The 14,528-nt window shown below is 33.6% G+C and overlaps 1 long non-coding RNA gene across 8 annotated transcripts in view; it reads right to left on the bottom strand.

The window, feature by feature from the left end:
• Positions 1 to 14,528, bottom strand: part of LOC118906249 — a 64,383-nt gene that overhangs the window by 23,279 nt on the left and 26,576 nt on the right. For 4 of the 8 annotated variants that reach the window (XR_005022458.1, XR_005022469.1, XR_005022456.1 and 1 more), the window contains 4 exons: positions 8,496 to 8,620; positions 4,563 to 4,637; positions 4,211 to 4,391; positions 612 to 791 (listed from right to left, as the gene is read on the bottom strand). This is a non-coding gene — a long non-coding RNA (uncharacterized LOC118906249). Of the gene's footprint in view, positions 1 to 611; positions 792 to 4,210; positions 4,392 to 4,520; positions 4,638 to 8,473; positions 8,621 to 14,528 lie in introns of all 8 variants that reach the window. The other 4 variants (XR_005022464.1, XR_005022457.1, XR_005022468.1 and 1 more) reach the window with 4 other exon arrangements.

Genomic DNA, 14,528 nt, shown 5'->3' with positions numbered 1-14,528 from the left:
AAGAATGACCAAACACAAGTTCTATTCCTATTCATAAAAAGTGTTTGGTATCTAGTGAGGGAAAAACCATGTAAGTGAAGAATATAACAAAGAGTATGTAACAGTTCTGGTTCAGTGCAGGAAGTTAAATCTTTTCAAAGTGTATCAAGCAGAAAGGAAATTTAATTCAGGGAATCTGTAGCTTAGACAATTGTTGAACAAGCTAGGAATGGAAGTCAGGGTCAACTACTGGATTCCTGAATTTAAGGGCACATCACCAAAGTTGTAATCCAGGGGAATATAGGCTGCTCCTGCGGTCAAACTACCTCTCATCCACATAATACTGGTGACTCATGGCTGGGAAGCTGAGTGTGGGGCTCCTCAACTGCCTTTATTCACTCCAGTCTCCATGACTTTGCTTGCTATGCCAGCAAGAAGATGGCTTTCCCCTGTCTTCCACTGTCCAAATCATATGTTAGACCCTCTTGGGCAAGTCTGTGAAACGTAGTAGTTTTCACTTCCCAAACTCTCCAACTACATAGTGTCCATGTACTTTGTAGGAAAATGTTTTAGTTTTAAAAGTCTCTGCTTTAACATCTATTTTTGATATCCCCATTTTTAAAAAATCCTACCATTCCAAAGTCAGTAGCAGTCACTTCACAGGTTCACAGAGAAAAATATTATTCTGGATCTATCCAGTGGTCCAGTGATGGAATTATATTCTCAGGATTTTATGAAGCACAGAGTAGGAGCATGTAAACCAGGTCAGGATGGAGGGTGTAGGCTCAAGTGGACTTCCTGAAAGAAGAGCTCTGTGAAGAAGAAAGCAAGGAAGCAGTTAGAATAATGTGAAAGTGGTCTTACATTTCAGGAGTTCCCTTACAAAGAGAGAACTCCCCGCTGAAGATATTTTCTTATTTGGAAGTAATGCATTTGTGAAATGCTATTAACAAAGTATCAGTAAAAAAAAATAACTGGGTGCCAAACATAAGAACAATTTAGTCTATTCTTACCAAGTACTTATGGGGTTCTGATTGGACTTCTATGCATTGAGATCCCTGCAAAGAGATGGTTGTGCCTGCCACACACACCAAGCACTAGACTTTAAGGCATGATTTGGAATTGTATTTATACAGTCTTTCTTAAAGTTTGCTCTCTCTTTAAACTATACTCAGGCAAAACCGGAACTAGAAATGAGAACTTGAAAGTATCGAGGTTTTTGCATTTCTTATTAAATCAAACAAATTTTCATCATGGAAAAATTAGTAATCTTGTTTTTTTAGATATAAGAGGCAACTCTGGGCAGATAAACCTGATTAAATCCATTTGATTTTTGTTATATATGTTGTAGTTTGTTATATTAGGAAAGGAGATTTCATCACTTAAAAATGTTTTCTTTCATTTGCACTTCACATAATAATATTATTAACTGGTATTCTATAGTCTCCAAAGAGCTAAGAAATCCAGTTTTAGTTAGCCATACTCTAGATTAGTTGCAGTAGAGCTGTGGTCTACTGTAGGAAACAGGTAGGTAATTCATTAAAACCATTTTACTATAGAAAGCAGCAAATGAATTTTCAAAATAACTACCTAGCATTTTTTTTTTTCTATTTGGTTAATTTGTGACTATCTTGGCCCTCTCAACTCCTGAATTTTATTATCTCCTTAGCCACAGTGAAAGATATAAAAGTTATTAGGAATTACCTCTTAGATATTAAAAGTTCTAATTGATAGTATTTCTTAAGTACATTGGGAGTGGGTTTTTTTCAAATTAGCATTCAAACATTTGATATTTAAGCCATTTTATTTTTTATTCTCCTTAAAACAAGGTTTCTTTTCACTCCTCTCCAAACTTTAAGATAGGTTTACATAAGGTGAGAAGAAATTTGTTACCTTACATATCTTTGTTTTCTAGTATTAAAAATGTCCCTTCCTTATGCTTTTATGGTTGATAGTATATTGGTGCCCTTCCACTAATTTTTAAGTAGAGATAAACTATCAAAGTAATACCATCTTATAAAATACAAATGATAAGTGATCTTCCTTTTCATCGTAAGTTGTCAAAAGTATCTCTGCCTACCTCATTTTACTTCCTTTTATAATAATCTAAGAAATTTTAAAACTATTTTCTAGATTTAAATAAAATTTTAGCAGACTATTGGATGATTATCAAACATACACAACATTTATCTTCAAGATTTATAATATTCTTTTAAAAAAATTATTTTAGTGTTGAAAGTAATACATCTTATTGTATAAAAAATATTAACAATATTACGCAATACTGTAGCAGCCATTTTGTTGAATGGCACCAATGTGGTTTAGGTAACTGACTTGATCTCAAGGGGTGAGCCTGCTTGGTTGAATCATAGCATCGGTGTTGTCAGTGATTGGCTTAAGAATAATTATGTGACCAAATTTTGGCCTTGAAACACAAAAAGAGGATTGTTGGAATCCTTGTTCTTCAGTGGAAGAGAATCTCTGTCATTCTTGAAAAAGTGTAGGGCCCTTTCTGCTATTGGCAGTTATCCCACCGTCCTGATGAGCAGTGATATAGACAGAAGATGACAAAGGGAAAGGAAAGAACACAGTTCTGCAATAACATAACTGAACGACTAATCAATCAATCCAGAAGCCTAGCTTCTTTCTAGCTTTTCTGTTAAATGGGATAATAAATTTTTTTGTTCCTTAAGCAAATTTTTGTTTACTTTTCTGTTACTTGTGACTGAAAACCGCCTGACTGATAAAAAGCAGAAAGCGAAGGTCTGGCTCCGTCTACCTCTTTAACACACTACCCTAAAGTAAACATCATTAGCTATTGTATATGAAATCTTCCACATCGTGTCCCTATTCACACAAAAACAGATCCGCCTCTCTCATTTTCATTACACACAGAGAGAAAGAGAGCGAGAGATCTTTTTAAAATATTATTTTTATTATTCCTATTTTAACAAATGAGATTATAATGTACACAGTGATATGCACCAGGCTTTTTTTTTCCCACTTAATGTAAGATGGACAATTTTCACATCACTATACATAAAAGAAAACCCATTCTTTGTAATAGTCACATAGTATATCATAGTGTGAGTGATCTTTTAATTTCTTTAACGACTGCCCTAATAATAGAAATTTAAATTGTTTTGAATTTTTTGTTATTATGAACAGTGTAATGAGTATTTTTATACATATATCTCTGAGTAAGTGTGAAAGTGTTTTCTTAGAATAGATTCATCACAATAAAAACGATGACGTTATTTATTTTGATTGTCTTCTTTACTCAGTAGTGGTAACTATACTGAGGCACAGAGCTACGTACTTGCTTTTGGAAGTTTTAGAGTCAGTATTCTGCTCTGATTTTAGAGCTAGCCCTCTCTGAGATATATTTTGCCACCTCCTTCTTAAGATTTCTTTTTAGAATTGCATTGGATTTATGATTCAATTTGAGGAAATCTATCTTTCCACGTTTTTGTGTCTTCTTTTTGGCTTTTTGGAAGAAAAATTACAGTTTTTTTTTTTTCCATATAGGTGAGACATTTCTCATTAAGCATAATCCTAAGCATCTCACACTTTATATTAGAAGTTTTTAATAAAAGATGTTAGAAATTAGATGTTTTGACCAGGGATCCCAAGAAAAAATAAAGAGGGCAAATCTCCCTAAAAGCATCAGTTTATCTTATGGAGAGTAATCTGTACGATTTAGTTTATATTAAAATGGGATATAGGGATTCCCTGGTGGTGCAGTGGTTAAGAATCTGCCTGCCAATGCAGGGCACACGTGTTCCAGCCCTGGTCCGGGAAGATCTCACATGCTGCGGAGCAACTAAGCCCACGAGCCACAACTACTGAAGCCTGTGTGCCACAGCTACTAAATCCCACGCGCCTAGAGCCCATGCTCCACAACAGAGAGGAGCCACCACAATGAGAATCCCATGCACATCAACGAAAAGTAGCCCCTGCTCACAGCAACTAGAGAAAGCCCACGTGCAGCAATGAAGACCTAATGCAGCCAAAAATAAAAAAGTAAATAAAATAAATAAATTAAAAATGGATTTCTATTTAAAAAAACAATAAATAAGGAAAAAGACCTGGATATATTATAAAAGAAAATTCAGAGCTCGTATGAAATTTTTTCATAAAATATAAGGAAAGGTATTTTGTGTCTATATACTAGTTAACTATTGACAAAGTGAATTGCCCAAAACTTGGAGCTTAAACCGACATTTATTACCTGACACTTTCTGAGGGTAAAGTTTCTGGATGTAGCTTAGCTGGGTAATTCTGTCTCAAGTCTCTCATTGGCTGTAGTCAAGCTGTTGACCAGGGCTGTAGTTATTTAGGGCTTAAGGATCTGCTTCTAAGTTCACTTACACAGATGTTGACAAGAGGCTTCAGTCATCCACCACGTAGCCCTGTAGTGATGAGAGAGATGCCGGCATGAGGGGGAGGTGCCCAAGAAGGAAGTCAGAGGCTTTTATAATGTGATCTCAGAAGTGATATTCTATCGCTTCTGATGTTTTCTACTGCTTACACAGACCCACCTTGGGACAATGTGAGTGGGAACTAAACAAGGGTGTGAATACCATGAGGCAGGGATCATCAAAGGCCGTCTTGGAGACTAGATGCCACAGGTCTTCTGGTGACTTGAACATCCTCCGCTACCATATGGATACCAAAAAGAAAAAGTTTGAGAAGCGCTGACCTATGGAATTTTATTTATAAAGAGTCTTAAGGCATGTAAGAAACCTGTATTTGTAAATAGTTTCACAATTTTTTCAAAGAACTTCATATATATATATATATATATATATACACACACACACACATACATTTTCGTTCCAAAACTCCAGTAAGTAAATTTTACCTCAAAAGAAGTAAAGACTAGACTAATCTGGAGGATGAAACCATTTCACTGTTTTAGCCCCAGCTAAGCTCTCACTTTAATAAAGCCACACGAGTAATACCCATTTTGCCACGTGGAGCAGAGCAACCAATCAACTGATCTCAATCAACCCACAGAATCATAAGAAATAATAAGGACTTGCTCTTATAAGTCAGTAAGTTTTTTGGAGCGTTTTTACCACAGCAATATATACCTGAAACAGAAATTGCTACTATATAGAAGTGGGGTGCTGGCATCATACAAACATAAAATATTGGCTTTGGGACTAAGCAGCAAATACCTGGTTAGAAGAGCAGTGATAAAATTGCTATTGGAAACTTGACAACCTAATTTATGTATTGATAGAAAATTAATGGGAATAATGACCTTGATAACTTGTAAGATAAAACATGTACCTAATGACTTTGTGATTCTGGCTAAGTAGATTTTCAAACAGGATGTTGAAAGTGCCAATTGGCTTCTTATAGTTGCCTAAGATATGGTTTTATAGGAAAGAGATGAATGAAAGAAGGAACTGTTTGGTTTCAAGCAGAGCTTAATGAAATGATTTCTAACAGAAGATTAGCTGAGTTAGAATATAAAATTGGTTTTCGTTCCCAGCTTCTCCAGTGGACAATAGATTATCAAATTAAGAGGTGAAAATGAAATTCAGGGTAATAACAGTAAAATGTGGCTTCAAAATAAAGATCACATCAAGGCTATGAATGTAAGACCCTTAGTTAAGACCTAAGAAAGATTCAAGTTGTTTCTTCTCAGACTCTCAGCCAGACCAAAGGCTCCTAAGAATTTTAAGGGTGCTGTCTCAAAGCACATTAACCCATATTTCAAAGTAGAAAGAGATCTGTCTTGAAAATATATGTCCCTGTGACTTTTGTTTAATGGAATGAACTATAATATGTAAACAGTCCACATGATTTTAAATGGAATTTTAGTAGTGAAAGCACTATCAGCTTAGACTAAAAGGCACAGAGACAGTTCAAAACAATTTGGGCCGTCGACTTTCTACAGCAGGAAACAGCCTGAGAAACATACTGAGCTACAAGCAAAAGCAACTTGTTACTAAAAAGGGGGGCATAGAATTGAGCCAAGGGCCAGAGGGAGCCACTTGCAAATAGGAGAAGTGGGTATAATCAAGAAACATCCCCTGCCTCTGGAGCAGGACAACTGGTGGCATGTACATGACTGGATTCCAGAATTTCTATGTGTCTCTACTTCCTCCATCCTTTCTGAGTAGGAGTGTCTAGCATGATTATCTTCTTTCTATCTCACCATTTTATGAACTTACATAGAGGGTAGACTGGTAATTTACCTTTCCAGTTTATAAGTCTCTGCACCCAAGAAATGAGCCCAAGTAACTGTACCTAAGGGATCACCCTGAACATTATTTAGATGTGGGCTCTTGAACTTCAAAGTTAGATCTGATGACATAATAGGATAAGACTTTTGGGTCTTGGAGAGAGCATGATTTTCTTTTGCATGTGAGAGGAATGGATCATCAGGGATCAGAGAGATCATGACAAAATGTTAAGTGAGCCTTGACTCCCAGTGTTCCAGACCTTGTGTAGTCCCCTCCCACATTGAACCTAGGCTTGGTTCTGTGTCTTCTTTTGGTCAATGGGACATTTGCAAGTATGATGCAAGCAGAGGATTGATAGGCATATGTGTATTGGAGTTTGTCCTTTTGGAATGCTCCCACTAGGAATTTAGTCACTTAGCTGTAAGGTAGTACAGACTAGACTGCTGAATCATTAGAGATCACATGGAGATAAGCCTTAAAGGATGAGAAACCATTCTGGACCTTCCAGCCCAGACAAACTCCAGTTAAACGCAGCCACATGAGTTACCTCAGCTATATCACATGGAGCAGTAAAACTACCCAGATGAGCCCAGACAACACACAGAATGGTCAGAAATGATTAATCAGCATTTAGTCTCAAAATTTTGGAGTGGCGTGTTACACAGGAATAGATAACTGAAACAATTTATTTTGAAAGACTCTTAACATGGAAGTTTTGTTAGTCTCCAATATATTACCCTAAACTACGGTAAAGAAGTAAAATTAGGCAAATTCTTTTTGTTTTTTCTGCTAAGCTTTGAGTGCAAGTGCAATTCCTAAGGCTCTAAGGAGAATTTTTCTGACTTTTCTATGTAAAGAAATTCATTGATAAATGGAGTATTTGGCATGCAAATTTTTTTGCTAAATTCACAAATGATTTATGACCTATTTACCTATTAGAGGTGATCATCACAATACTAACAGTTGAGAGATAATGCTAGTTAACTAATAAAACATGTTAAGCATCCTGCCAAAATACCAGTGTCTGACTAATAATTTCAATCATTTTCAGTTTAAATTGTATTATCACCTTATGAAATCTCATTAGAAATTTATTTTTTTGTTTGAAAATTCTAAGTGTAACATAAGTCAATGTTGAAAATGATACTAAAAACCAAAGAAATTGCATGTTTTAGAATTTATATCAATTATATTTTAAGGATATTAAAAATATTGAAAACTATTTACTTTGATCTTATATTATCAAGTTGATATTTGATTTCATATAAATTCAGTTTTAACAGAAGAGTTATTTGAACTGTTCTAGTTTATTTATTGGTCTAGTTAAGTAATATAGCCCAGAAAAAAAACAAGAGAATCCATCAGAAAAATACATCAGTTCTGCAAAAAATCCCTGGAAAGTTTCGTCTATAAAATCTATAAAATAATGTGATCATCCACAATAGAAAATTCACAGAATGTTTGGCACACCTTCCATAATGTAAGTCTCTATGGTTTCTAGTAAAGACTTGCTTAAATAAAAACATATTCAAGATTTAATATTTTTCAAGTTAGCCTTTATAAAAATACAATCATTTTAAATTATTAATAAAAAATTATGCTGGCTATTGATACAAATCCTTGAGTTGCCTACTGCTACATTCCAAACATTTTGTTAAGCTTAATTTTACTTCTAATTATAAATAATTTTCAAAAATAATATGTAAATAAAAATCATGAGACAGTTAAACAAGAACAGAATATCTTGAAAAATCTGAATCTGGACAATCTGAATCTGAAAAAAGGTATCAATGGATATGCTGAGTATATATCTGAATGTTTTAAATTTGTGATATATTTAGATGTCTGCATTCTTATCTCCAAATTGGGAATAACATTACCTTGTCTGTAATTACTTATGCTAACTAATGAGAAAAGGGAAATGAAAGAGCTTTGTATACCACAAAAATTCATTGTTCTTCAAAAGTAAAATATTATTACATATATAATTAATATATATGATGAAACTCCTTAGTGACTATTTCAAAAATGTTACTTGTTTGAATATTTTATAAGCCTCTTATCTTTCAGTGAATACCTCAAAGTAGTAAGCAAATCATTTTCTCTCAAGTGGGAGTTTACCTTATTTTATAGAAAGGAAGGAGGCAGTATTCAATTGAAAAAGAAGAATCAGACCATTTGATGTCAGAGCTCTGCCGCATTAATCTTGGGCAAGTTAACTACCCTTTTGAAACTTCATTGCACATACATAAGAAAGGAATGTAGAAGTCATATATATAGAGCATATCCAGCACCTGCTACAGAGTAGATACTGACTCAGCAGTTAATACTTCTTCATTTGCCCTTCCACATGAGATTCTGAGGTTCGATTTCATCATAGTTGTCTTTAATCATATCTTGAGGTTGAGATGCATCTAGCCGATCCACGTGGAGATGTTACCCTGAAGAAAGTAATATTGTAGGTTTCTTTAAATATATTTGCCAATCATTAATTCAACTTTTAGCAGTTCTTCAGGACTCAACAGCTTTTCTTTCAGCCTTCCCTAATGCCTAAGGCCGTGTTAAGTATATTTTTTTATATTCTCATATCATTTTGTGTTTATTCCTAGGAGAGCACTTTCTATATTGCATTATAATTACAGTCATCTCACAGTGTCCTGGCCCTGGAACCAATCCTCTGAGGATACCAAAATACAAGGATGTTCAAGTCCCTTACATAAAATTGCATAGTATTTGCTTATAACCTATGCACATTATCTGTATACTTTGTATCATCTCTACATTACTTATAATACCTAATACAATGTAAATTCTGTATAAATAGTTGTAAATACAATGTAAATACCATGTAAACAGTGGCCAGCTCGTGGCAAATTCAAGTTTTGCTTTTTGGAACTTTCTGGAATTTTTTTTTTTCAAATATGTTTGATTTGTAGTTGGTTGAATTCAAGGATGCAGAGCACAGGGATATGGAAGGCAGACTGTATTTGCTCTCTTTCCCTATTTCTCCTCAACTGTAAACTCATATGTTTTATGCATCACTGTACTCCAGTGCCTAGCAAAGAGAAATACATATTTGTTAAATGTATGGACTGGTTAAATTATTTTATCAGGGTTGTTTGCATCTCTGCATGAAGTCCAACTCCTCTCCTTCCATTTGTAACCAGATACAGTCTCTGTGCAAGGTAAATTTATTCAACCTCATTCTTTGCTTCATCCTACCTGAGGTGGTCAGGGCTTCTTTGGACTAATTTTAGACAGCCTTTGTTTGACTTTCAGATATAACAATCACTAGCTGTGCAAATTTGGGGGAGTTACTTAACTTCTTTGTACATTACTTTCCTCATATGTAAAATGACTATAAGTTATGATAATGGCTAATCATAAGATTCTGTGAAAATTAAATGAGTTACATGGATAAATGAGCTAGTATAGTTAGGATGCTGCCTGTTACTAAATAAGTTGGCTACATCGGTTCCCACATGCTCTTTCAACATCACTGTTCTTAGTCTAAGTTAAATGTAAGTGGGACCATTTTAAAATTAATGATAGTTTTATTTATAAATCATTTAATACTGAAGTAATGATAAGGGATATATTTTGGCAAGAGGGTTCAATAAGTACAGATTTTCTTATGCATATATGTATGTGTCTGTGTGTCTGTATATATGTATATGTATGCACTTTTTACTCAAGGACTTGGGAAATAGTATAGGTATGTTGAAAACTAGTATTTCATAGTTGCAAGACTATAGTCATAGAAGTCCACTAAGAAACTGATTTAAAACATAGTTTTGTTTTGGACAAACTAATATACACAGAAATAGTAATAAAATATGTATTTTTAAAAAAGGTTTAGTTTAATCATTCAATTCAATTTAATCAATTATAGATATTTCTATTAATCTCATTCTTACAGTGTTATGAGGATAAATTCTTTAGTGGAATTTTTATAGTATTATGATTATAGCTTTACTATGCTTTCTACTTTTTCTATTTTTAAATAACACTTCCTGCACATGCAAAGTAAGGTGGATAACTGAAACAAGTATCTATATATTCTAGATTTTAAAAATCTTTTGATTTCAATTATCTAGGTCTGTGCTTTCCAATCCAGTAGCCACAAGCCACATGTGGCTATCTGAGCACTTAAAAGTGAAATGTGGCTGGTATGAGTTGAGATGTGCTGTAAGTGTAAAGTAACTATAGGATTCTGAAGACTTAATAGGAAAAACATGTAAAGTATCTTATTAATAAGTTTTATATTGATTAGATATTGAAATGATATTTCAATATATTAGGTAAACAAATGTATTATTTAAATTAATTAAAATTTTTTCTTTATATAGTTTTAATGTGACTACTAAAACATTTGGAATTACATATGTAGTTCATATTGTATTTCTATTGGACATCACTAATCTGGCTAGTTCAAATGAAAGTAATTTTTAAAAATTTTGTTGGTCGAGAGAGAGAAACCTCTTTATCCATTTTACCTTGTGAGTATAAATACAATCTGAAATATTATATTTCTAAAGCTAATGTTTGACATAAAGTTAAATAATTATATATGTTTTTAAGCTGTACTAAATCTAAAAGAGCAAGCAGTCCACCCGAGATGTTTTTATATACTGTCCAGTCTAGTAGACAGTCCTCAGATTTTTACTCTGAATTTTCCCCCTAATTTCTAACCCATGATGATATCAGTACATAGATACATTACATATGCACATATATAAATACATACATACATATATATAAATGAAGGGAAAGGGAAAGTTCTTCCTTATGTAAGAATGACAGCTAATAAATGTATAAGAATTAGAAAAATCACAATTGGTAAATTATTATAATGATAATTTATTCAGGCAAGAATGAATCACTAATGAATACTAAAATGACTCGGTAAAATTTTGCTGAGGACAAAGATATTTAAATAGGTATACAAGTGGCAAAATATTTACTCATTATAAAGAGAAAAATAGTAATTTTACAATGGAGAATTCCGGCAAAACACTACCTTAGCCAAGTGAGCGAAGGTAACATCACCAGTAATGCAAGGATTCAAGAATCATGTTGTTATGATGTAAAGAAAAACACAGAATCACCTCTTTAATATCCCAACCAAAATGCAAAAATTGAATTTAATCATGAGAAAATATCAGGTAACCCAAAATCAGGAACACTCTACAAAAGAACTGGCTTATACTCTTCAAATCTTAGAAGTCATGAAAGACAAGAGAAGGCTGAGGAACTATTGAAAGAACTCAGGAGACATCTCAACTATATGCAGTATGTAATCCTGGACTAGATCCTGAATATGGAGAAAAACCGTTTTTTTTTTTTTTTGCTATGAAATATGTTATTGGGATAATTGGTAAAATGTGAATGGAGTGTGTGCTGATAGTATTATATCAGTGTTGATTTTCAGATTTTAATGATTGTACTGTGATTACAGACAATAGTGTCCTAGTCTTTTAGGAAATATTGAAGCATACAAGAATAATGGGTTAAATGGCAATTTCCTCTCAATTGGTTCATATGAAAACATTACACACACACACCACACACATACACATACATACACACATACATACACATTTATATACAGGCACTCATGCATACAGAGAGAGACAAGACAGAGAATGGTAAGGCAAATGAGGTAAATTGTTTACATTTGACATTTTACCTGGATGAATTCTTTGTTCTATTTTTGTATCTTATCTGTAAGTCTAAAATTACTTCACAATAAAAAGTCTTTAAAACATGTTAAGTGGCATCCAAGGTAGACCTTGGGAAAGTGCTGGTAGTTCCTTCTTTGAGATAGGAAAGAAGCCATCTTTGGATGGACACGAAACATCTAATGACATAGACAAATATTCTGAAAAGTATTAGAACCACTTATTTACTTTGCTTAAGCTCCGCAATGCCCTTAGCTCTCTTCTTGTCTGATCATATGCAAAGGTGGGAAAAAGCTGCTCTTAAAATGTTTTTTCCTTGAGTTAAAAAATGAGAGAAAAGTCCTACTGAGTTTTGCTTTTTGATTAGCTCAATCAGTTCAAATAAGAAGAGCCGTTCCCAAGGCAAATAGCAAGCTCCACAGCCCTCCTCACTTCCTTAGTGTTGCCACCTGTGTTTTGCAGGGCTTCTCCACACCCTTCTTTCATATCTTTTGAAAAGGTTTGTGGGGCATGGAATTAATGTATAAGCACTCTTGGGAGACTCTCTTTTGCTTACTTTTAGATTTTGCAATTCTGGAACTATTTTACGTTTTTAAAATGTCCTTTCATGCAGAGTTTTTATGAACTCTGAACCAAATACTCAGGTATTTTAACTTTACCTTCAAAGCAATCTTTCTTTGTTATAATTCCATCACCAGAAAATAAAATTGCATCTGGAAACAGACACTAAACTAATAATCATAATAAAGTTATCAACATAACCCCACTAAGCATTTTATAAATTCCCTATTATTTTAAACCAATGACCATCTTCTCTGTGCCCTTTTGAGGCTAATTCATTTTTTGTTATCAAATGTTTTATTCAAAATGCTTCTCAATTTGCAGTATTAAGACAACAGTAACTTATGAAAAATTCTTAGACATACATTAAATTCTAATAAAACAACCAAAAATGTCCAGAAATGATTCTAAGTTAGATAATACAAAAATCTGTGTCCAGAAAGAATTTTAAAAGATAATAAAAGTATTGTGTCTGAGGACCACTTCTGACATTCCTTAACCTTGTGACACTAAACAAATCATTTTATCTCTGAGCCTCAAACATAAAATAAAGAGGTGGAAATAGATTTAATACTTTGATTCATTGGCAAATATAATTTGAAGGGTCTTAAACGTCTGGAAAATGCAATGGTTTAATTCTAATTTATATTTTTAAGGCTCCAAATACTTTAAATGATAAATTCTCAGTAGATTTTATACAAGGCCTTTTCTTGAGCTTTGCTATTCAAGAAATGACTAATTATCAAACTACATTATGCTAGTGACACAAATAGAATCTTGTGACACAAATAGAATTTTATAATATGTTCTACATATAAAATCTAATAGAAAAAAGGCAGATGACTTACAGTTCCATCCTGGAAGTATACAGAATTCCCAGTGACCTATTTACTAAATAAAACTCTGCTACCATGATGTTCTCTGTATTGCACAGAACACTATAAACATACACAAAATGTCCTTTATTTCTAATTCATTTGAATCACCTTTTCCTCACCTTTATTCAACAGGGAAAAACAAAAATCCAAACCTATTTAATAATAATGTTATTCATTAGTAGATGCAAAAATAGTTTTGACATTTTTACCCCATCAAGGATAATAACAAATGAATGCTATAGAATTAAAAGAGATTGCCCATACTATATTGCTTCTTCCTGAAAGTAAAAGAACAAAGAAATCAGGTTTCATTTTCAAAGGGAGAGATTTCTTATTGTCAGGGTTTTTTTTTATTATTAAACTTTTTATTCTAAGATAATTATAGATTCATATGTAGTTATAGAAATAATACAGAGATCTGTATACTCTTTATCCAATTTTTCTCAAATGTAACACCTTGCAAAATTATAATACAATATCACAAGCAGAATATTAGTATTAATATAGTCCAGATACAGAACATTTCTGTCACCACCATGATCTCCCATATTGCCCTTTTATAGCCACATTCAATTCCCTCATGCCTTAATTTTTGACAACCATTAATCTGTTCTTCATTCTATCATATTGTCATTTCAAGAATGTCTCATAGGTCTTCCGTGGTGGCGCAGTGGTTGAGAATCCGCCTGCCAATGCAGGGGACACGGGTTCGAGCCCTGGTCTGGGAAGATCCCACGTGCCGCGGAGCGACTAGGCCCGTGAGCCACAATTACTGAGCCTGCGCGTCTGGAGCCTGTGCTCCGCAACAAGAGAGGCCGCGATAGTGAGAGGCCCGCGCGCTGCGATGAAGAGTGGCCCCCGCTTGCCACAACTAGAGAAAGCCCTCGCACAGAAACGAAGACCCAACACAGCCATAAATAAATAAATAAAAACAAATACTTTAAAAAAAATGTAACAATGTTTTCAATACTATATTATAAAACAAACAAACAAAAAAAAGAATGTCTCATAAAGAGCTTTTCTCACTTGGTATAATTCTGTGGAGGTTTATCCAGGTTGTTGACTGTATCAATAGTTTATTGTGATACATGTTACACAATTCATTAACTAATCAACAGTTGAAGGACACTCTGGGTTGTTTCTAGTTTTTGTCCATTAGGAATAAAACTGATATAAATATTTGTGTACAGTTTTTGTGTAAACATAACTCTTCATTTCTCTGGGATAAT

This window comes from Balaenoptera musculus, chromosome 1, assembly GCF_009873245.2.
Source record: "Balaenoptera musculus isolate JJ_BM4_2016_0621 chromosome 1, mBalMus1.pri.v3, whole genome shotgun sequence".
NCBI classification, from domain to species: Eukaryota; Metazoa; Chordata; class Mammalia; order Artiodactyla; family Balaenopteridae; genus Balaenoptera; species Balaenoptera musculus.
Note: the sequence above shows the minus strand (reverse complement) of the source record. Positions and strands in the feature narration are given on the sequence as shown.